This window comes from Triturus cristatus, chromosome 4_1, assembly GCF_964204655.1.
Source record: "Triturus cristatus chromosome 4_1, aTriCri1.1, whole genome shotgun sequence".
NCBI lineage: Eukaryota > Metazoa > Chordata > Amphibia > Caudata > Salamandridae > Triturus > Triturus cristatus.
In genome coordinates this window covers 139,615,321-139,635,405 of record NC_140585.1, presented here as the reverse complement: position 1 = coordinate 139,635,405, position 20,085 = coordinate 139,615,321, and the positions used below count along the sequence as shown (strand labels likewise).

Sequence of the window (20,085 nt, the reverse complement as noted above, 5' to 3'; positions counted from 1 at the left end):
GTACAAGATGTACGAACCCTAGTTGCAGGTGCAAGCAGGCTGGTCTGAGAAACCAGGCCATTTGCGAACACAAAATAGCTTTTTCTGATGTATTAAATTGATGGTACTTGAAAGGGACGTTTGGGTGTACCTTCCAAATACCAAATTGCAGTGGTATGTAGAAATGTTTTTCGTCCATCATTTGGCCCAAAACAATCATACTTCACCACCATCTCGGTGATTGTGGTAACCAATCCGCGAAAGGATAAGGCGTCCCGTAAAAACCTCTTCCCCTTTGAGAATGTTTCAAAACAATCATTTTATGTACAGGCATTGGTCCTATGGACCACTGCCTGTTCAAATAAAATAACAATGAAACATATAAATATTTTTATTAAACGATCCCGTTTTCCTTCAATAAATAATATTAAGAACTACTTCTCCTGTTCCACAGTTTCAAGCTTGTACTTTCCGGCCCAACTGAGCATGATGCTCACACTCTTTCATGAGGTACTGATATATTTTCATTCCGACTCTCACAAACAGGTGGGGATATAGCTCAGTGGTAGAGCATTTGACTGCAGATCAAGAGGTCCCTGGTTCAAATCCCGGTGTCCCCTTGGCCTGTTTTGGTTCTTGTGTTTGTAGCTGGGACTTTTCATAAAACCCCTTTGGATCATCATTGACAGAGTCAGTGTTCGCTTGGATCTTACACTTTAACAGCATTACAATGTCACTGCTCAAAACCTGAGAGTAAATGCATTTTTATACAGGGCTCGGTATTCCGTATGGGAAATGTCTGAAAAAGCATTGATTTATTTTGGAATCTGGCTCTTCCTTTCACAGCACCAAACAAAGGGAATGGACTATGAAAGCAATTGGCAACTTTGTTTTACAGTTTAGTGCTTCCTTCAATCGCACTACAGAAATTGCATAGAAAAGTGGGCAGCAATGCAGTCAATCTATTCCTCATTTAACCTGTGTCCTCAGTCTTACATGTATTCCACCTCTTCTGTGTGCATACAAAGTATGTGTTTGTTTGAAGCACTTCATTTTTGTGCAATGCATAATCTATTTACTTTCTACTAAAATACGCTGCCCACGTACAAGATGTACGAACCCTAGTTGCAGGTGCAAGCAGGCTGGTCTGAGAAACCAGGCCATTTGCGAACACAAAATAGCTTTTTCTGATGTATTAAATCGAAGGTACATGAAAGGGGTGTTTGGTTGTACCTTCAAATACTAAATTGTAGTGGTATGCAGAAATGTTTTTTCACCGTAATTTGGCCCAACACAATCATACTTCACCACCATATCAGTGATTGTGGTAATCAATCCACAAAGATAAGTAGTCTCGTAAAAACCTCTTCCCCTTTGAGAATGTTTCAAAACAAAAATTTTAATTTCAGATATTGGTCCTATGGACCACTGCCTATTCAAATAAAATAACAATTAAACATATACATTTTGTTTTTTAAATGATCCTGTTTTCCTTTAATTAATAATATTAAGAACTACTTCTCCTTTTCCACAGTTTCAAGCTCGTACTTTGTGGCCCAACTGAGCTTGAGCCTCTCACTCTTTCATGATGTACTGATATATTGTCATTCTGATCTTTGAAAACAGTTGGGGATATAGCTCAGTGGTAGAGCATTTGACTGCAGATCAAGAGGTCCCTGGTTCAAATCCGGGTGTCCCCTAAACCTATTTTGGTTTTGGTGTTTGTAGCTGGGATCTTTCATAAAGTCCCTATGGATCACCATTGACAGAGTCAGTGTTCAGTTGGATCTTATACTTTATTAGCATTACAGTGTCACTGCTCAAAACCTGGGAATAAATGCATTTTTACACAGGGCATGGGAACTTTCTGAAACATCATTGATTTATTTTGGAATCCGGCTCTTCCTTTCACAGCTTCAAGCAAAGAGAATCACTATGAAAACAATTGAAAACTTTGTTATACAGTTTGGTGCTTCCTTGTAGCGCACTAAAGAAATGGCATAGTATACTCGGCAGCGCTGCAGTCAATCTATTTCTCATTTAACCTGTGTCCTCAGTCTTACATATATTCCTCCTCTCCTCTGTGCATACAAAATATGTGTTTGTTTAAAGCATTCATTCTTGTGCAACGTAGAAACTATTTAATTTCTCCTTAAAACCTCTGCCTACGTGCAAAATGTATGAACCCTCGTTGCAGATGAAAAAAGGCTGGCTCGAAGACTCAGGCCATTTTCGAACACAAAATGGCCTTTTCTGATATATTAAATTGATGGTACTTGAAAGGGACGTTTGGGTGTACCTTCCAAATACCAAATTGCAGTGGTATGTAGAAATGTTTTTCGTCCATCATTTGGCCCAAAACAATCATACTTCACCACCATCTCGGTGATTGTGGTAACCAATCCGCGAAAGGATAAGGCGTCCCGTAAAAACCTCTTCCCCTTTGAGAATGTTTCAAAACAAGCATTTTATGTACAGGCATTGGTCCTATGGACCACTGCCTGTTCAAATAAAATAACAATGAAACATATAAATATTTTTTTTAAACGATCCCGTTTTCCTTCAATAAATAATATTAAGAACTACTTCTCCTGTTCCACAGTTTCAAGCTTGTACTTTCCGGCCCAACTGAGCATGATGCTCACACTCTTTCATGAGGTACTGATATATTTTCATTCCGACTCTCACAAACAGGTGGGGATATAGCTCAGTGGTAGAGCATTTGACTGCAGATCAAGAGGTCCCTGGTTCAAATCCAGGTGTTCCCTTGGCCTATTTTGGTTCTTGTGTTTGTAGCTGGGACTTTTCATAAAACCCCTTTGGATCATCATTGACAGAGACAGTGTTCGCTTGGATCTTACACTTTAACCGCATTACAATGTCACTGCTCAAAACCTGAGAGTAAATGCATTTTTATTCAGGGCTCGGTATTCCGTATGGGAAATGTCTGAAAAAGCATTGATTTATTTTGGAATCTGGCTCTTCCTTTCACAGCACCAAACAAAGGGAATGGACTATGAAAGCAATTGGCAACTTTGTTTTACAGTTTAGTGCTTCCTTCAATCGCACTACAGAAATTGCATAGAAAAGTGGGCAGCAATGCAGTCAATCTATTCCTCATTTAACCTGTGTCCTCAGTCTTACATGTATTCCACCTCTTCTCTGTGCATACAAAGTATGTGTTTGTTTGAAGCACTTCATTTTTGTGCAATGCATAATCTATTTACTTTCTACTAAAATACGCTGCCCATGTACAAGATGTACGAACCCTAGTTGCAGGTGCAAGCAGGCTGGTCTGAGAAACCAGGCCATTTGCGAACACAAAATAGCTTTTTCTGATGTATTAAATAGAAGGTACATGAAAGGGTGTTTGGTTGTACCTTCAAATACCAAATTGTAGTGGTATGCAGAAATGTTTTTTCACCGTAATTTGGCCCAAAACAATCATACTTCACCACCATATCAGTGATTGTGGTAATCAATCCACAAAGATAAGTAGTCTCGTAAAAACCTCTTCCCCTTTGAGAATGTTTCAAAACAAGCATTTTAATTACAGATATTGGTCCTATGGACCACTGCCTATTCAAATAAAATAACAATTAAACATATACATTTTGTTTTTTAAATGATCCTGTTTTCCTTTAATTAATAATATTAAGAACTACTTCTCCTTTTCACAGTTTCAAGCTCGTACTTTGTGGCCCAACTGAGCTTGAGCCTCTCACTCTTTCATGATGTACTGATATGTTGTCATTCTGATCTTTGAAAACAGTTGGGGATATAGCTCAGTGGTAGAGCATTTGACTGCAGATCAAGAGGTCCCTGGTTCAAATCCGGGTGTCCCCTAAACCTATTTTGGTTTTGGTGTTTGTAGCTGGGATCTTTCATAAAGTCCCTATGGATCACCATTGACAGAGTCAGTGTTCAGTTGGATCTTATACTTTATTAGCATTACAGTGTCACTGCTCAAAACCTGGGAATAAATGCATTTTTACACAGGGCGTGGGAACTTTCTGAAACATCATTGATTTATTTTGGAATCCGGCTCTTCCTTTCACAGCTTCAAGCAAAGAGAATCACTATGAAAACAATTGAAAACTTTGTTATACAGTTTGGTGCTTCCTTGTAGCGCACTAAAGAAATGGCATAGTATACTCGGCAGCGCTGCAGTCAATCTATTTCTCATTTAACCTGTGTCCTCAGTCTTACATATATTCCTCCTCTCCTCTGTGCATACAAAATATGTGTTTGTTTAAAGCATTCATTCTTGTGCAACGTAGAAACTATTTAATTTCTCCTTAAAACCTCTGCCTACGTGCAAAATGTATGAACCCTCGTTGCAGATGAAAAAAGTCTGGCTCGAAGACTCAGGCCATTTTCGAACACAAAATGGCCTTTTCTGATATATTAAATTGATGGTACTTGAAAGGGACGTTTGGGTGTACCTTCCAAATACCAAATTGCAGTGGTATGTAGAAATGTTTTTCGTCCATCATTTGGCCCAAAACAATCATACTTCACCACCATCTCGGTGATTGTGGTAACCAATCCGCGAAAGGATAAGGCATCCCGTAAAAACCTCTTCCCCTTTGAGAATGTTTCAAAACAAGCATTTTATGTACAGGCATTGGTCCTATGGACCACTGCCTGTTCAAATAAAATAACAATGAAACATATAAATATTTTTTTTAAACGATCCCGTTTTCCTTCAATAAATAATATTAAGAACTACTTCTCCTGTTCCACAGTTTCAAGCTTGTACTTTCCGGCCCAACTGAGCATGATGCTCACACTCTTTCATGAGGTACTGATATATTTTCATTCCGACTCTCACAAACAGGTGGGGATATAGCTCAGTGGTAGAGCATTTAACTGCAGATCAAGAGGTCCCTGGTTCAAATCCAGGTGTTCCCTTGGCCTATTTTGGTTCTTGTGTTTGTAGCTGGGACTTTTCATAAAACCCCTTTGGATCATCATTGACAGAGACAGTGTTCGCTTGGATCTTACACTTTAACCGCATTACAATGTCACTGCTCAAAACCTGAGAGTAAATGCATTTTTATTCAGGGCTCGGTATTCCGTATGGGAAATGTCTGAAAAAGCATTGATTTATTTTGGAATCTGGCTCTTCCTTTCACAGCACCAAACAAAGGGAATGGACTATGAAAGCAATTGGCAACTTTGTTTTACAGTTTAGTGCTTCCTTCAATCGCACTACAGAAATTGCATAGAAAAGTGGGCAGCAATGCAGTCAATCTATTCCTCATTTAACCTGTGTCCTCAGTCTTACATGTATTCCACCTCTTCTCTGTGCATACAAAGTATGTGTTTGTTTGAAGCACTTCATTTTTGTGCAATGCATAATCTATTTACTTTCTACTAAAATACGCTGCCCATGTACAAGATGTACGAACCCTAGTTGCAGGTGCAAGCAGGCTGGTCTGAGAAACCAGGCCATTTGCGAACACAAAATAGCTTTTTCTGATGTATTAAATAGAAGGTACATGAAAGGGGTGTTTGGTTGTACCTTCAAATACCAAATTGTAGTGGTATGCAGAAATGTTTTTTCACCGTAATTTGGCCCAAAACAATCATACTTCACCACCATATCAGTGATTGTGGTAATCAATCCACAAAGATAAGTAGTCTCGTAAAAACCTCTTCCCCTTTGAGAATGTTTCAAAACAAGCATTTTAATTACAGATATTGGTCCTATGGACCACTGCCTATTCAAATAAAATAACAATTAAACATATACATTTTGTTTTTTAAATGATCCTGTTTTCCTTTAATTAATAATATTAAGAACTACTTCTCCTTTTCCACAGTTTCAAGCTCGTACTTTGTGGCCCAACTGAGCTTGAGCCTCTCACTCTTTCATGATGTACTGATATGTTGTCATTCTGATCTTTGAAAACAGTTGGGGATATAGCTCAGTGGTAGAGCATTTGACTGCAGATCAAGAGGTCCCTGGTTCAAATCCGGGTGTCCCCTAAACCTATTTTGGTTTTGGTGTTTGTAGCTGGGATCTTTCATAAAGTCCCTATGGATCACCATTGACAGAGTCAGTGTTCAGTTGGATCTTATACTTTATTAGCATTACAGTGTCACTGCTCAAAACCTGGGAATAAATGCATTTTTACACAGGGCGTGGGAACTTTCTGAAACATCATTGATTTATTTTGGAATCCGGCTCTTCCTTTCACAGCTTCAAGCAAAGAGAATCACTATGAAAACAATTGAAAACTTTGTTATACAGTTTGGTGCTTCCTTGTAGCGCACTAAAGAAATGGCATAGTATACTCGGCAGCGCTGCAGTCAATCTATTTCTCATTTAACCTGTGTCCTCAGTCTTACATATATTCCTCCTCTCCTCTGTGCATACAAAATATGTGTTTGTTTAAAGCATTCATTCTTGTGCAACGTAGAAACTATTTAATTTCTCCTTAAAACCTCTGCCTACGTGCAAAATGTATGAACCCTCGTTGCAGATGAAAAAAGGCTGGCTCGAAGACTCAGGCCATTTTCGAACACAAAATGGCCTTTTCTGATATATGAAATTGATGGTACTTGAAAGGGACGTTTGGGTGTACCTTCCAAATACCAAATTGCAGTGGTATGTAGAAATGTTTTTCGTCCATCATTTGGCCCAAAACAATCATACTTCACCACCATCTCGGTGATTGTGGTAACCAATCCGCGAAAGGATAAGGCGTCCCGTAAAAACCTCTTCCCCTTTGAGAATGTTTCAAAACAAGCATTTTATGTACAGGCATTGGTCCTATGGACCACTGCCTGTTCAAATAAAATAACAATGAAACATATAAATATTTTTTTTAAACGATCCCGTTTTCCTTCAATAAATAATATTAAGAACTACTTCTCCTGTTCCACAGTTTCAAGCTTGTACTTTCCGGCCCAACTGAGCATGATGCTCACACTCTTTCATGAGGTACTGATATATTTTCATTCCGACTCTCACAAACAGGTGGGGATATAGCTCAGTGGTAGAGCATTTGACTGCAGATCAAGAGGTCCCTGGTTCAAATCCAGGTGTTCCCTTGGCCTGTTTTGGTTCTTGTGTTTGTAGCTGGGACTTTTCATAAAACCCCTTTGGATCATCATTGACAGAGTCAGTGTTCGCTTGGATCTTACACTTTAACAGCATTACAATGTCACTGCTCAAAACCTGAGAGTAAATGCATTTTTATACAGGGCTCGGTATTCCGTATGGGAAATGTCTGAAAAAGCATTGATTTATTTTGGAATCTGGCTCTTCCTTTCACAGCACCAAACAAAGGGAATGGACTATGAAAGCAATTGGCAACTTTGTTTTACAGTTTAGTGCTTCCTTCAATCGCCCTACAGAAATTGCATAGAAAAGTGGGCAGCAATGCAGTCAATCTATTCCTCATTTAACCTGTGTCCTCAGTCTTACATGTATTCCACCTCTTCTCTGTGCATACAAAGTATGTGTTTGTTTGAAGCACTTCATTTTTGTGCAATGCATAATCTATTTACTTTCTACTAAAATACGCTGCCCACGTACAAGATGTACGAACCCTAGTTGCAGGTGCAAGCAGGCTGGTCTGAGAAACCAGGCCATTTGCGAACACAAAATAGCTTTTTCTGATGTATTAAATAGAAGGTACATGAAAGGGGTGTTTGGTTGTACCTTCAAATACAAAATTGTAGTGGTATGCAGAAATGTTTTTTCACCGTAATTTGGCCCAAAACAATCATACTTCACCACCATATCAGTGATTGTGGTAATCAATCCACAAAGATAAGTAGTCTCGTAAAAACCTCTTCCCCTTTGAGAATGTTTCAAAACAAACATTTTAATTACAGATATTGGTCCTATGGACCACTGCCTATTCAAATAAAATAACAATTAAACATATACATTTTGTTTTTTAAATGATCCTGTTTTCCTTTAATTAATAATATTAAGAACTACTTCTCCTTTTCCACAGTTTCAAGCTCGTACTTTGTGGCCCAACTGAGCTTGAGACTCTCACTCTTTCATGATGTACTGTTATATTGTCATTCTGATCTTTGAAAACAGTTGGGGATATAGCTCAGTGGTAGAGCATTTGACTGCAGATCAAGAGGTCCCTGGTTAAATTCCGGGTGTCCCCTAAACCTATTTTGGTTCTGGTGTTTGTAGCTAGGATCTTTCATAAAGTCCCTTTGGATCACCATTGACAGAGTCAGTGTTCAGTTGGATCTTATACTTTATTAGCATTACAGTGTCACTGCTCAAAACCTGGGAATAAATGCATTTTTACACAGGGCGTGGGAACTTTCTGAAACATCATTGATTTATTTTGGAATCCGGCTCTTCCTTTCACAGCTTCAAACAAAGAGAATGACTATGAAAACAATTGAAAACTTTGTTATACAGTTTGGTGCTTCCTTGTAGCGCACTAAAGAAATGGCATAGTATACTCGGCAGCGCTGCAGTCAATCTATTTCTCATTTAACATGTGTCCTCAGTCTTACATATATTCCTCCTCTCCTCTGTGCATACAAAATATGTGTTTGTTTAAAGCACTTCATTCTTGTGCAACGTAGAAACTATTTAATTTCTCCTTAAAACCTCTGCCTACGTGCAAAATGTATGAACCCTCGTTGCAGATGAAAAAAGGCTGGCTCGAAGACTCAGGTCATTTTCGAACACAAAATGGCCTTTTCTGATATATTAAATTGATGGTACTTGAAAGGGACGTTTGGGTGTACCTTCCAAATACCAAATTGCAGTGGTATGTAGAAATGTTTTTCGTCCATCATTTGGCCCAAAACAATCATACTTCACCACCATCTCGGTGATTGTGGTAACCAATCCGCGAAAGGATAAGGCGTCCCGTAAAAACCTCTTCCCCTTTGAGAATGTTTCAAAACAAGCATTTTATGTACAGGCATTGGTCCTATGGACCACTGCCTGTTCAAATAAAATAACAATGAAACATATAAATATTTTTTTTAAACGATCCCGTTTTCCTTCAATAAATAATATTAAGAACTACTTCTCCTGTTCCACAGTTTCAAGCTTGTACTTTCCGGCCCAACTGAGCATGATGCTCACACTCTTTCATGAGGTACTGATATATTTTCATTCCGACTCTCACAAACAGGTGGGGATATAGCTCAGTGGTAGAGCATTTGACTGCAGATCAAGAGGTCCCTGGTTCAAATCCAGGTGTCCCCTTGGCCTGTTTTGGTTCTTGTGTTTGTAGCTGGGACTTTTCATAAAACCCCTTTGGATCATCATTGACAGAGTCAGTGTTCGCTTGGATCTTACACTTTAACAGCATTACAATGTCACTGCTCAAAACCTGAGAGTAAATGCATTTTTATACAGGGCTCGGTATTCCGTATGGGAAATGTCTGAAAAAGCATTGATTTATTTTGGAATCTGGCTCTTCCTTTCACAGCACCAAACAAAGGGAATGGACTATGAAAGCAATTGGCAACTTTGTTTTACAGTTTAGTGCTTCCTTCAATCGCACTACAGAAATTGCATAGAAAAGTGGGCAGCAATGCAGTCAATCTATTCCTCATTTAACCTGTGTCCTCAGTCTTACATTTATTCCACCTCTTCTCTGTGCATACAAAGTATGTGTTTGTTTGAAGCACTTCATTTTTGTGCAATGCATAATCTATTTACTTTCTACTTAAAAACGCTGCCCACGTACAAGATGTACGAACCCTAGTTGCAGGTGCAAGCAGGCTGGTCTGAGAAACCAGGCCATTTGCGAACACAAAATAGCTTTTTCTGATGTATTAAATCGAAGGTACATGAAAGGGGTGTTTGGTTGTACCTTCAAATACCAAATTGTAGTGGTATGCAGAAATGTTTTTTCACCGTAATTTGGCCCAAAACAATCATACTTCACCACCATATCAGTGATTGTGGTAATCAATCCACAAAGATAAGTAGTCTCGTAAAAACCTCTTCCCCTTTGAGAATGTTTCAAAACAAACATTTTAATTACAGATATTGGTCCTATGGACCACTGCCTATTCAAATAAAATAACAATTAAACATATACATTTTGTTTTTTAAATGATCCTGTTTTCCTTTAATTAATAATATTAAGAACTACTTCTCCTTTTCCACAGTTTCAAGCTCGTACTTTGTGGCCCAACTGAGCTTGAGCCTCTCACTCTTTCATGATGTACTGATATATTGTCATTCTGATCTTTGAAAACAGTTGGGGGTATAGCTCAGTGGTAGAGCATTTGACTGCAGATCAAGAGGTCCCTGGTTCAAATCCGGGTGTCCCCTAAACCTATTTTGGTTTTGGTGTTTGTAGCTGGGATCTTTCATAAAGTCCCTATGGATCACCATTGACAGAGTCAGTGTTCAGTTGGATCTTATACTTTATTAGCATTACAGTGTCACTGCTCAAAACCTGGGAATAAATGCATTTTTACACAGGGCGTGGGAACTTTCTGAAACATCATTGATTTATTTTGGAATCCGGCTCTTCCTTTTACAGCTTCAAGCAAAGAGAATCACTATGAAAACAATTGAAAACTTTGTTATACAGTTTGGTGCTTCCTTGTAGCGCACTAAAGAAATGGCATAGTATACTCGGCAGCGCTGCAGTCAATCTATTTCTCATTTAACCTGTGTCCTCAGTCTTACATATATTCCTCCTCTCCTCTGTGCATACAAAATATGTGTTTGTTTAAAGCATTCATTCTTGTGCAATGTAGAAACTATTTAATTTCTCCTTAAAACCTCTGCCTACGTGCAAAATGTATGAACCCTCGTTGCAGATGAAAAAAGGCTGGCTCGAAGACTCAGGCCATTTTCGAACACAAAATGGCCTTTTCTGATATATTAAATTGATGGTACTTGAAAGGGACGTTTGGGTGTACCTTCCAAATACCAAATTGCAGTGGTATGTAGAAATGTTTTTCGTCCATCATTTGGCCCAAAACAATCATACTTCACCACCATCTCGGTGATTGTGGTAACCAATCCGCGAAAGGATAAGGCGTCCCGTAAAAACCTCTTCCCCTTTGAGAATGTTTCAAAACAAGCATTTTATGTACAGGCATTGGTCCTATGGACCACTGCCTGTTCAAATAAAATAACAATGAAACATATAAATATTTATTTTAAACGATCCCGTTTTCCTTCAATAAATAATATTAAGAACTACTTCTCCTGTTCCACAGTTTCAAGCGTGTACTTTCCGGCCCAACTGAGCATGATGCTCACACTCTTTCATGAGGTACTGATATATTTTCATTCCGACTCTCACAAACAGGTGGGGATATAGCTCAGTGGTAGAGCATTTGACTGCAGATCAAGAGGTCCCTGGTTCAAATCCAAGTGTCCCCTTGGCCTGTTTTGGTTCTTGTGTTTGTAGCTGGGACTTTTCATAAAACCCCTTTGGATCATCATTGACAGAGTCAGTGTTCGCTTGGATCTTACACTTTAATAGCATTACAATGTCACTGCTCAAAACCTGAGAGTAAATGCATTTTTATACAGGGCGCGGTATTTCGTGTGGGAAATGTCTGAAAAAGCATTGATTTATTTTGGAATCTGGCTCTTCCTTTCACAGCACCAAACAAAGGGAATGGACTATGAAAGCAATTGACAACTTTGTTTTACAGTTTGGTGCTTCCTTCGATCGCACTACAGAAATTGCATAGAAAAGTGGGCAGAAATGCAGTCAATCTATTCCTCATTTAACCTGTGTCCTCAGTCTTACATGTATTCCACCACTTCTCTGTGCATACAAAGTATGTGTTTGTTTGAAGCACTTCATTTTTGTGCAATGCATAATCTATTTACTTTCTACTAAAAAACGCTGCCCACGTACAAGATGTATGAACCCTAGTTGCAGGTGCAAGCAGGCTGGTCTGAGAAACCAGGCCATTTGCGAACACAAAATTGCTTTTTCTGATGTATTAAATCGAAGGTACATGAAATGGGTGTTTTGGTTGTACCTTCAAATACCAAATTGTAGTGGTATGTAGAAATGTTTTTTCACCGTAATTTGGCCCAAAACAATCATACTTCACCACCATATCAGTGATTGTGGTAATCATTCCACAAAGATAAGTAGTCTCGTAAAAACCTGTTCCTCTTTGAGAATGTTTCAAAACAAACATTTTAATTACAGATATTGGTCCTATGGACCACTGCCTATTCAAATAAAATAACAATTAAACATATACATTTTGTTTTTTAAATAATCCTGTTTTCCTTTAATTAATAATATTAAGAACTACTTCTCCTTTTCCACAGTTTCAAGCTCGTACTTTGTGGCCCAACTGAGCTTGAGCCTCTCACTCTTTCATGATGTACTGTTATATTGTCATTCTGATCTTTGAAAACAGTTGGGGATATAGCTCAGTGGTAGAGCATTTGACTGCAGATCAAGAGGTCCCTGGTTCAAATCCGGGTGTCCCCTAAACCTATTTTGGTTCTGGTGTTTGTAGCTAGGATCTTTCATAAAGTCCCTTTGGATCACCATTGACAGAGTTAGTGTTCAGTTGGATCTTATACTTTATTAGCATTACAGTGTCACTGCTCAAAACCTGGGAATAAATGCATTTTTACACAGGGCGTGGGAACTTTCTGAAACATCATTGATTTATTTTGGAATCCGGCTCTTCCTTTCACAGCTTCAAACAAAGAGAATGACTATGAAAACAATTGAAAACTTTGTTATACAGTTTGGTGCTTCCTTGTAGCGCACTAAAGAAATGGCATAGTATACTCGGCAGCGCTGCAGTCAATCTATTTCTCATTTAACATGTGTCCTCAGTCTTACATATATTCCTCCTCTCCTCTGTGCATACAAAATATGTGTTTGTTTAAAGCACTTCATTCTTGTGCAACGTAGAAACTATTTAATTTCTCCTTAAAACCTCTGCCTACGTGCAAAATGTATGAACCCTCGTTGCAGATGAAAAAAGGCTGGCTCGAAGACTCAGGTCATTTTCTAACACAAAATGGCCTTTTCTGATATATTAAATTGATGGTACTTGAAAGGGACATTTGGGTGTACCTTCCAAATACCAAATTGCAGTGGTATGTAGAAATGTTTTTCGTCCATCATTTGGCACAAAACAATCATTCTTCACCACCATCTCCGTGATTGTGGTAACCAATCCGCGAAAGGATAAGGCGTCCCGTAAAAACCTCTTCCCCTTTGAGAATGTTTCAAAACAAGCATTTTATGTACAGGCATTGGTCCTATGGACCACTGCCTGTTCAAATAAAATAACAATGAAACATATAAATATTTTTTTTAAACTATCCCGTTTTCCTTCAATAAATAATATTAAGAACTACTTCTCCTGTTCCACAGTTTCAAGCTTGTACTTTCCGGCCCAACTGAGCATGATGCTCACACTCTTTCATGAGGTACTGATATATTTTCATTCCGACTCTCACAAACAGGTGGGGATATAGCTCAGTGGTCGAGCATTTGACTGCAGATCAAGAGGTCCCTGGTTCAAATCCAGGTGTCCCCTTGGCCTGTTTTGGTTCTTGTGTTTGTAGCTGGGACTTTTCATAAAACCCCTTTGGATCATCATTGACAGAGTCAGTGTTCGCTTGGATCTTACACTTTAACAGCATTACAATGTCACTGCTCAAAACCTGAGAGTAAATGCATTTTTATACAGGGCTCGGTATTCCGTATGGGAAATGTCTGAAAAAGCATTGATTTATTTTGGAATCTGGCTCTTCCTTTCACAGCACCAAACAAAGGGAATGGACTATGAAAGCAATTGAAAACTTTGTTTTACAGTTTGGTGCTTCCTTCGATCGCACTACAGAAATTGCATAGAAAAGTGGGCAGAAATGCAGTCAATCTATTCCTCATTTAACCTGTGTCCTCTGTCTTACATGTATTCCACCTCTTCTCTGTGCATACAAAGTATGTGTTTGTTTGAAGCACTTCATTTTTGTGCAATGCATAATCTATTTACTTTCTACTAAAAAACGCTGCCCACGTACAAGATGTATGAACCCTAGTTGCAGGTGCAAGCAGGCTGGTCTGAGAAACCAGGCCATTTGCGAACACAAAATTGCTTTTTCTGATGTATTAAATCGAAGGTACATGAAAGGGGTGTTTGGTTGTACCTTCAAATACCAAATTGTAGTGGTATGCAGAAATGTTTTTTCACCGTAATTTGGCCCAAAACAATCATACTTCACCACCATATCAGTGATTGTGGTAATCAATCCACAAAGATAAGTAGTCTCGTAAAAACCTCTTCCCCTTTGAGAATGTTTCAAAACAAACATTTTAATTACAGATATTGGTCCTATGGACCACTGCCTATTCAAATAAAATAACAATTAAACATATACATTTTGTTTTTTAAATGATCCTGTTTTCCTTTAATTAATACTATTAAGAACTACTTCTCCTTTTCCACAGTTTCAAGCTCGTACTTTGTGGCCCAACTGAGCTTGAGCCTCTCACTCTTTCATGATGTACTGATATATTGTCATTCTGATCTTTGAAAACTGTTGGGGATATAGCTCAGTGGTAGAGCATTTGACTGCAGATCAAGAGGTCCCTGGTTCAAATCCGGGTGTCCCCTAAACCTATTTTGGTTTTGGTGTTTGTAGCTGGGATCTTTCATAAAGTCCCTATGGATCACCATTGACAGAGTCAGTGTTCAGTTGGATCTTATACTTTATTAGCATTACAGTGTCACTGCTCAAAACCTGGGAATAAATGCATTTTTACACAGGGCGTGGGAACTTTCTGAAACATCATTGATTTATTTTGGAATCCGGCTCTTCCTTTCACAGCTTCAAGCAAAGAGAATCACTATGAAAACAATTGAAAACTTTGTTATACAGTTTGGTGCTTCCTTGTAGGACACTAAAAAAATGGCATAGTATACTCGGCAGCGCTGCAGTCAATCTATTTCTCATTTAACCTGTGTCCTCAGTCTTACATATATTCCTCCTCTCCTCTGTGCATACAAAATATGTGTTTGTTTAAAGCACTTCATTCTTGTGCAACGTAGAAACTATTTAATTTCTCCTTAAAACCTCTGCCTACGTGCAAAATGTATGAACCCTCGTTGCAGATGAAAAAAGGCTGGCTCGAAGACTCAGGCCATTTTCGAACACAAAATGGCCTTTTCTGATATATTAAATTGATGGTACTTGAAAGGGACGTTTGGGTGTACCTTCCAAATACCAAATTGCAGTGGTATGTAGAAATGTTTTTCGTCCATCATTTGGCCCAAAACAATCATACTTCACCACCATCTCGGTGATTGTGGTAACCAATCCGCGAAAGGATAAGGCGTCACGTAAAAACCTCTTCCCCTTTGAGAATGTTTCAAAACAAGCATTTTATGTACAGGCATTGGTCCTATGGACCACTGCCTGTTCAAATAAAATACCAATGAAACATATAATTTTTTTTTTTAAACGATCCCGTTTTCCTTCAATAAATAATATTAAGAACTACTTCTCCTGTTCCACAGTTTCAAGCTTGTACTTTCCGGCCCAACTGAGCATGATGCTCACACTCTTTCATGAGGTACTGATATATTTTCATTCCGACTCTCACAAACAGGTGGGGATATAGCTCAGTGGTAAAGCATTTGACTGCAGATCAAGAGGTCCCTGGTTCAAATCCAGGTGTCCAATTGGCCTGTTTTGGTTCTTGTGTTTGTAGCTGGGACTTTTCATAAAACCCCTTTGGATCATCATTGACAGAGTCAGTGTTCGCTTGGATCTTACACTTTAATAGCATTACAATGTCACTGCTCAAAACCTGAGAGTAAATGCATTTTTATACAGGGCTCGGTATTTCGTATGGGAAATGTCTGAAAAAGCATTGATTTATTTTGGAATCTGGCTCTTCCTTTCACAGCACCAAACAAAGGGAATGGACTATGAAAGCAATTGACAACTTTGTTTTACAGTTTGGTGCTTCCTTCGATCGCACTACAGAAATTGCATAGAAAAGTGGGCAGAAATGCAGTCAATCTATTCCTCATTTAACCTGTGTCCTCAGTCTTACATGTATTCCACCTCTTCTCTGTGCATACAAAGTATGTGTTTGTTTGAAGCACTTCATTTTTGTGCAATGCATAATCTATTTACTTTCTACTAAAAAACGCTGCCCACGTACAAGATGTATGAACCCTAGTTGCAGGTGCAAGCAGGCTGGTCTGAGAAACCAGGCCATTTGCGAACACAAAATTGCTTTTTCTGATGTATTAAATCGAAGGTACATGAAATGGGTGTTTGGTTGTACCTTCAAATACCAAATTGTAGTGGTATGTAGAAATGTTTTTTCACCGTAATTTGGCCCAAAACAATCATACTTCACCACCATATCAGTGATTGTGGTAATCATTCCACAAAGATAAGTAGTCTCGTAAAAACCTGTTCCTCTTTGAGAATGTTTCAAAACAAACATTTTAATTACAGATATTGGTCCTATGGACCACTGCCTATTCAAATAAAATAACAATTAAACATATACATTTTGTTTTTTAAATGATCCTGTTTTCCTTTAATTAATAATATTAAGAACTACTTCTCCTTTTCCACAGTTTCAAGCTCGTACTTTGTGGCCCAACTGAGCTTGAGCCTCTCACTCTTTCATGATGTACTGTTATATTGTCATTCTGATCTTTGAAAACAGTTGGGGATATAGCTCAGTGGAAGAGCATTTGACTGCAGATCAAGAGGTCCCTGGTTCAAATCCAGGTGTCCCCTTGGCCTGTTTCGGTTCTTGTGTTTGTAGCTGGGACTTTTCATAAAACCCCTTTGGATCATCATTGACAGAGTCAGTGTTCGCTTGGATCTTACACTTTAACAGCATTACAATGTCACTGCTCAAAACCTGAGAGTAAATGCATTTTTATACAGGGCTTGGTATTCCGTACGGGAAATGTCTGAAAAAGCATTGATTTATTTTGGAATCTGGCTCTTCCTTTCACAGCACCAAACAAAGGGAATGGACTATGAAAGCAATTGGCAACTTTGTTTTACAGTTTAGTGCTTCCTTCAATCGCACTACAGAAATTGCATAGAAAAGTGGGCAGCAATGCAGTCAATCTATTCCTCATTTAACCTGTGTCCTCAGTCTTACATGTATTCCACCTCTTCTCTGTGCATACAAAGTATGTGTTTGTTTGAAGCACTTCATTTTTGTGCAATGCATAATCTATTTACTTTCTACTAAAATACGCTGCCCACGTACAAGATGTACGAACCCTAGTTGCAGGTGCAAGCAGGCTGGTCTGAGAAACCAGGCCATTTGCGAACACAAAATAGCTTTTTCTGATGTATTAAATCGAAGGTACATGAAAGGGGTGTTTGGTTGTACCTTCAAATACCAAATTGTAGTGGTATGCAGAAATGTTTTTTCACCGTAATTTGGCCCAAAACAATCATACTTCACCACCATATCAGTGATTGTGGTAATCAATCCACAAAGATAAGTAGTCTCGTAAAAACCTCTTCCCCTTTGAGAATGTTTCAAAACAAACATTTTAATTACAGATATTGGTCCTATGGACCACTGCCTATTCAAATAAAATAACAATTAAACATATACATTTTGTTTTTTAAATGATCCTGTTTTCCTTTAATTAATAATATTAAGAACTACTTCTCCTTTTCCACAGTTTCAAGCTCGTACTTTGTGGCCCAACTGAGCTTGAGCCTCTCACTCTTTCATGATGTACTGATATATTGTCATTCTGATCTTTGAAAACTGTTGGGGATATAGTTCAGTGGTAGAGCATTTGACTGCAGATCAAGAGGTCCCTGGTTCAAATCCGGGTGTCCCCTAAACCTATTTTGGTTTTGGTGTTTGTAGCTGGGATCTTTCATAAAGTCCCTATGGATCACCATTGACAGAGTCAGTGTTCAGTTGGATCTTATACTTTATTAGCATTACAGTGTCACTGCTCAAAACCTGGGAATAAATGCATTTTTACACAGGGCGTGGGAACTTTCTGAAACATCATTGATTTATTTTGGAATCCGGCTCTTCCTTTCACAGCTTCAAGCAAAGAGAATCACTATGAAAACAATTGAAAACTTTGTTATACAGTTTGGTGCTTCCTTGTAGCGCACTAAGGAAATGGCATAGTATACTCGGCAGCGCTGCAGTCAATCTATTTCTCATTTAACCTGTGTCCTCAGTCTTACATATATTCCTCCTCTCCTCTGTGCATACAAAATATGTGTTTGTTTAAAGCACTTCATTCTTGTGCAACGTAGAAACTATTTAATTTCTCCTTAAAACCTCTGCCTACGTGCAAAATGTATGAACCCTCGTTGCAGATGAAAAAAGGCTGGCTCGAAGACTCAGGCCATTTTCGAACACAAAATGGCCTTTTCTGATTTATTAAATTGATGGTACTTGAAAGGGACGTTTGGGTGTACCTTCCAAATACCAAATTGCAGTGGTATGTAGAAATGTTTTTCGTCCATCATTTGGCCCAAAACAATCATACTTCACCACCATCTCGGTGATTGTGGTAACCAATCCGCGAAAGGATAAGGCGTCACGTAAAAACCTCTTCCCCTTTGAGAATGTTTCAAAACAAGCATTTTATGTACAGGCATTGGTCCTATGGACCACTGCCTGTTCAAATAAAATAACAATGAAACAAATAAATATTTTTTTTAAACGATCCCGTTTTCCTTCAATAAATATTATTAAGAACTACTTCTCCTGTTCCACAGTTTCAAGCTTGTACTTTCCGGCCCAACTGAGCATGATGCTCACACTCTTTCATGAGGTACTGATATATTTTCATTCCGACTCTCACAAACAGGTGGGGATATAGCTCAGTGGTAGAGCATTTGACTGCAGAACAAGAGGTCCCTGGTTCAAATCCAGGTGTCCCCTTGGCCTGTTTTGGTTCTTGTGTTTGTAGCTGGGACTTTTCATAAAACCCCTTTGGATCATCATTGACAGAGTCAGTGTTCGCTTGGATCCTACACTTTAACAGCATTACAATGTCACTGCTCAAAACCTGAGAGTAAATGCATTTTTATACAGGGCTTGGTATTCCGTATGGGAAATGTCTGAAAAAGCATTGATTTATTTTGGAATCTGGCTCTTCCTTTCACAGCACCAAACAAAGGGAATGGACTATGAAAGCAATTGGCAACTTTGTTTTACAGTTTAGTGCTTCCTTCAATCGCACTACAGAAATTGCATAGAAAAGTGGGCAGCAATGCAGTCAATCTATTCCTCATTTAACCTGTGTCCTCAGTCTTACATGTATTCCACCTCTTCTCTGTGCATACAAAGTATGTGTTTGTTTGAAGCACTTCATTTTTGTGCAATGCATAATCTATTTACTTTCTACTAAAATACGCTGCCCACGTACAAGATGTACGAACCCTAGTTGCAGGTGCAAGCAGGCTGGTCTGAGAAACCAGGCCATTTGCGAACACAAAATAGCTTTTTCTGATGTATTAAATCGAAGGTACATGAAAGGGGTGTTTGGTTGTACCTTCAAATACCAAATTGTAGTGGTATGCAGAAATGTTTTTTCACCGTAATTTGGCCCAAAACAATCATACTTCACCACCATATCAGTGATTGTGGTAATCAATCCACAAAGATAAGTAGTCTCGTAAAAACCTCTTCCCCTTTGAGAATGTTTCAAAACAAACATTTTAATTTCAGATATTGGTCCTATTGTGGTAAATAATTTAATTACCGGAACTTAATTTGATGCGGAAAATCTATAATAATAGCTCAGTAAAATAAGAGGCAGAATCCGTGGTATTAGAGGTTCGGAACGGGCTTTATTCCAAGATCAATTCGAATTGAGGAGCTCCAGATTCCATCACCACGAAGGTTCAGGAAGTGAAGACCCCACTTTATTGACAAGTAATCATTTTTATACAATAGGCATTACAGTGAAGCAAATGCAGGAGGCGTAACAATTGATAGTAAAGATAAAACATACATGCGTAGCAAAAGTGAGTGTAACTGGGCGTAACTAAAGAACGTCATCAGGTGTGATGTCATAATAGGGTGGTTCCATGAAAGAATTTCGCAATGTCAGCAGAAATACTTGGCAGAAATGCGCGCGCAGCAGCATGACGTGTGA

General features: G+C 38.6%; 15 non-coding genes across 15 annotated transcripts; all 15 read left to right on the top strand.

Moving 5' to 3' along the window:
* Positions 1–527: 527 nt before the first annotated feature.
* Positions 528–599, top strand: TRNAC-GCA (transfer RNA cysteine (anticodon GCA)). Its single transcript has one exon. It is a non-coding gene; the product is annotated as a tRNA-Cys (tRNA).
* A 1,008-nt stretch (positions 600–1,607) lies between these two features.
* Positions 1,608–1,679, top strand: TRNAC-GCA (transfer RNA cysteine (anticodon GCA)). The gene has a single exon. It is a non-coding gene; the product is annotated as a tRNA-Cys (tRNA).
* Positions 1,680–2,675: 996 nt separating this feature from the next.
* Positions 2,676–2,747, top strand: TRNAC-GCA (transfer RNA cysteine (anticodon GCA)). The gene has a single exon. It is a non-coding gene; the product is annotated as a tRNA-Cys (tRNA).
* Positions 2,748–3,753: 1,006 nt separating this feature from the next.
* On the top strand, positions 3,754–3,825 carry TRNAC-GCA (transfer RNA cysteine (anticodon GCA)). Its single transcript has one exon. It is a non-coding gene; the product is annotated as a tRNA-Cys (tRNA).
* Positions 3,826–5,901: 2,076 nt separating this feature from the next.
* On the top strand, positions 5,902–5,973 carry TRNAC-GCA (transfer RNA cysteine (anticodon GCA)). Its single transcript has one exon. It is a non-coding gene; the product is annotated as a tRNA-Cys (tRNA).
* A 996-nt stretch (positions 5,974–6,969) lies between these two features.
* Positions 6,970–7,041, top strand: TRNAC-GCA (transfer RNA cysteine (anticodon GCA)). The gene has a single exon. It is a non-coding gene; the product is annotated as a tRNA-Cys (tRNA).
* A 1,008-nt stretch (positions 7,042–8,049) lies between these two features.
* On the top strand, positions 8,050–8,121 carry TRNAC-GCA (transfer RNA cysteine (anticodon GCA)). The gene has a single exon. It is a non-coding gene; the product is annotated as a tRNA-Cys (tRNA).
* Positions 8,122–9,118: 997 nt separating this feature from the next.
* TRNAC-GCA (transfer RNA cysteine (anticodon GCA)) lies at positions 9,119–9,190 on the top strand. Its single transcript has one exon. It is a non-coding gene; the product is annotated as a tRNA-Cys (tRNA).
* Positions 9,191–10,198: 1,008 nt separating this feature from the next.
* TRNAC-GCA (transfer RNA cysteine (anticodon GCA)) lies at positions 10,199–10,270 on the top strand. The gene has a single exon. It is a non-coding gene; the product is annotated as a tRNA-Cys (tRNA).
* Positions 10,271–11,266: 996 nt separating this feature from the next.
* Positions 11,267–11,338, top strand: TRNAC-GCA (transfer RNA cysteine (anticodon GCA)). The gene has a single exon. It is a non-coding gene; the product is annotated as a tRNA-Cys (tRNA).
* Positions 11,339–12,347: 1,009 nt separating this feature from the next.
* On the top strand, positions 12,348–12,419 carry TRNAC-GCA (transfer RNA cysteine (anticodon GCA)). The gene has a single exon. It is a non-coding gene; the product is annotated as a tRNA-Cys (tRNA).
* A 997-nt stretch (positions 12,420–13,416) lies between these two features.
* TRNAC-GCA (transfer RNA cysteine (anticodon GCA)) lies at positions 13,417–13,488 on the top strand. The gene has a single exon. It is a non-coding gene; the product is annotated as a tRNA-Cys (tRNA).
* A 1,008-nt stretch (positions 13,489–14,496) lies between these two features.
* Positions 14,497–14,568, top strand: TRNAC-GCA (transfer RNA cysteine (anticodon GCA)). Its single transcript has one exon. It is a non-coding gene; the product is annotated as a tRNA-Cys (tRNA).
* Positions 14,569–16,645: 2,077 nt separating this feature from the next.
* TRNAC-GCA (transfer RNA cysteine (anticodon GCA)) lies at positions 16,646–16,717 on the top strand. Its single transcript has one exon. It is a non-coding gene; the product is annotated as a tRNA-Cys (tRNA).
* Positions 16,718–17,725: 1,008 nt separating this feature from the next.
* TRNAC-GCA (transfer RNA cysteine (anticodon GCA)) lies at positions 17,726–17,797 on the top strand. The gene has a single exon. It is a non-coding gene; the product is annotated as a tRNA-Cys (tRNA).
* Positions 17,798–20,085: the final 2,288 nt, after the last annotated feature.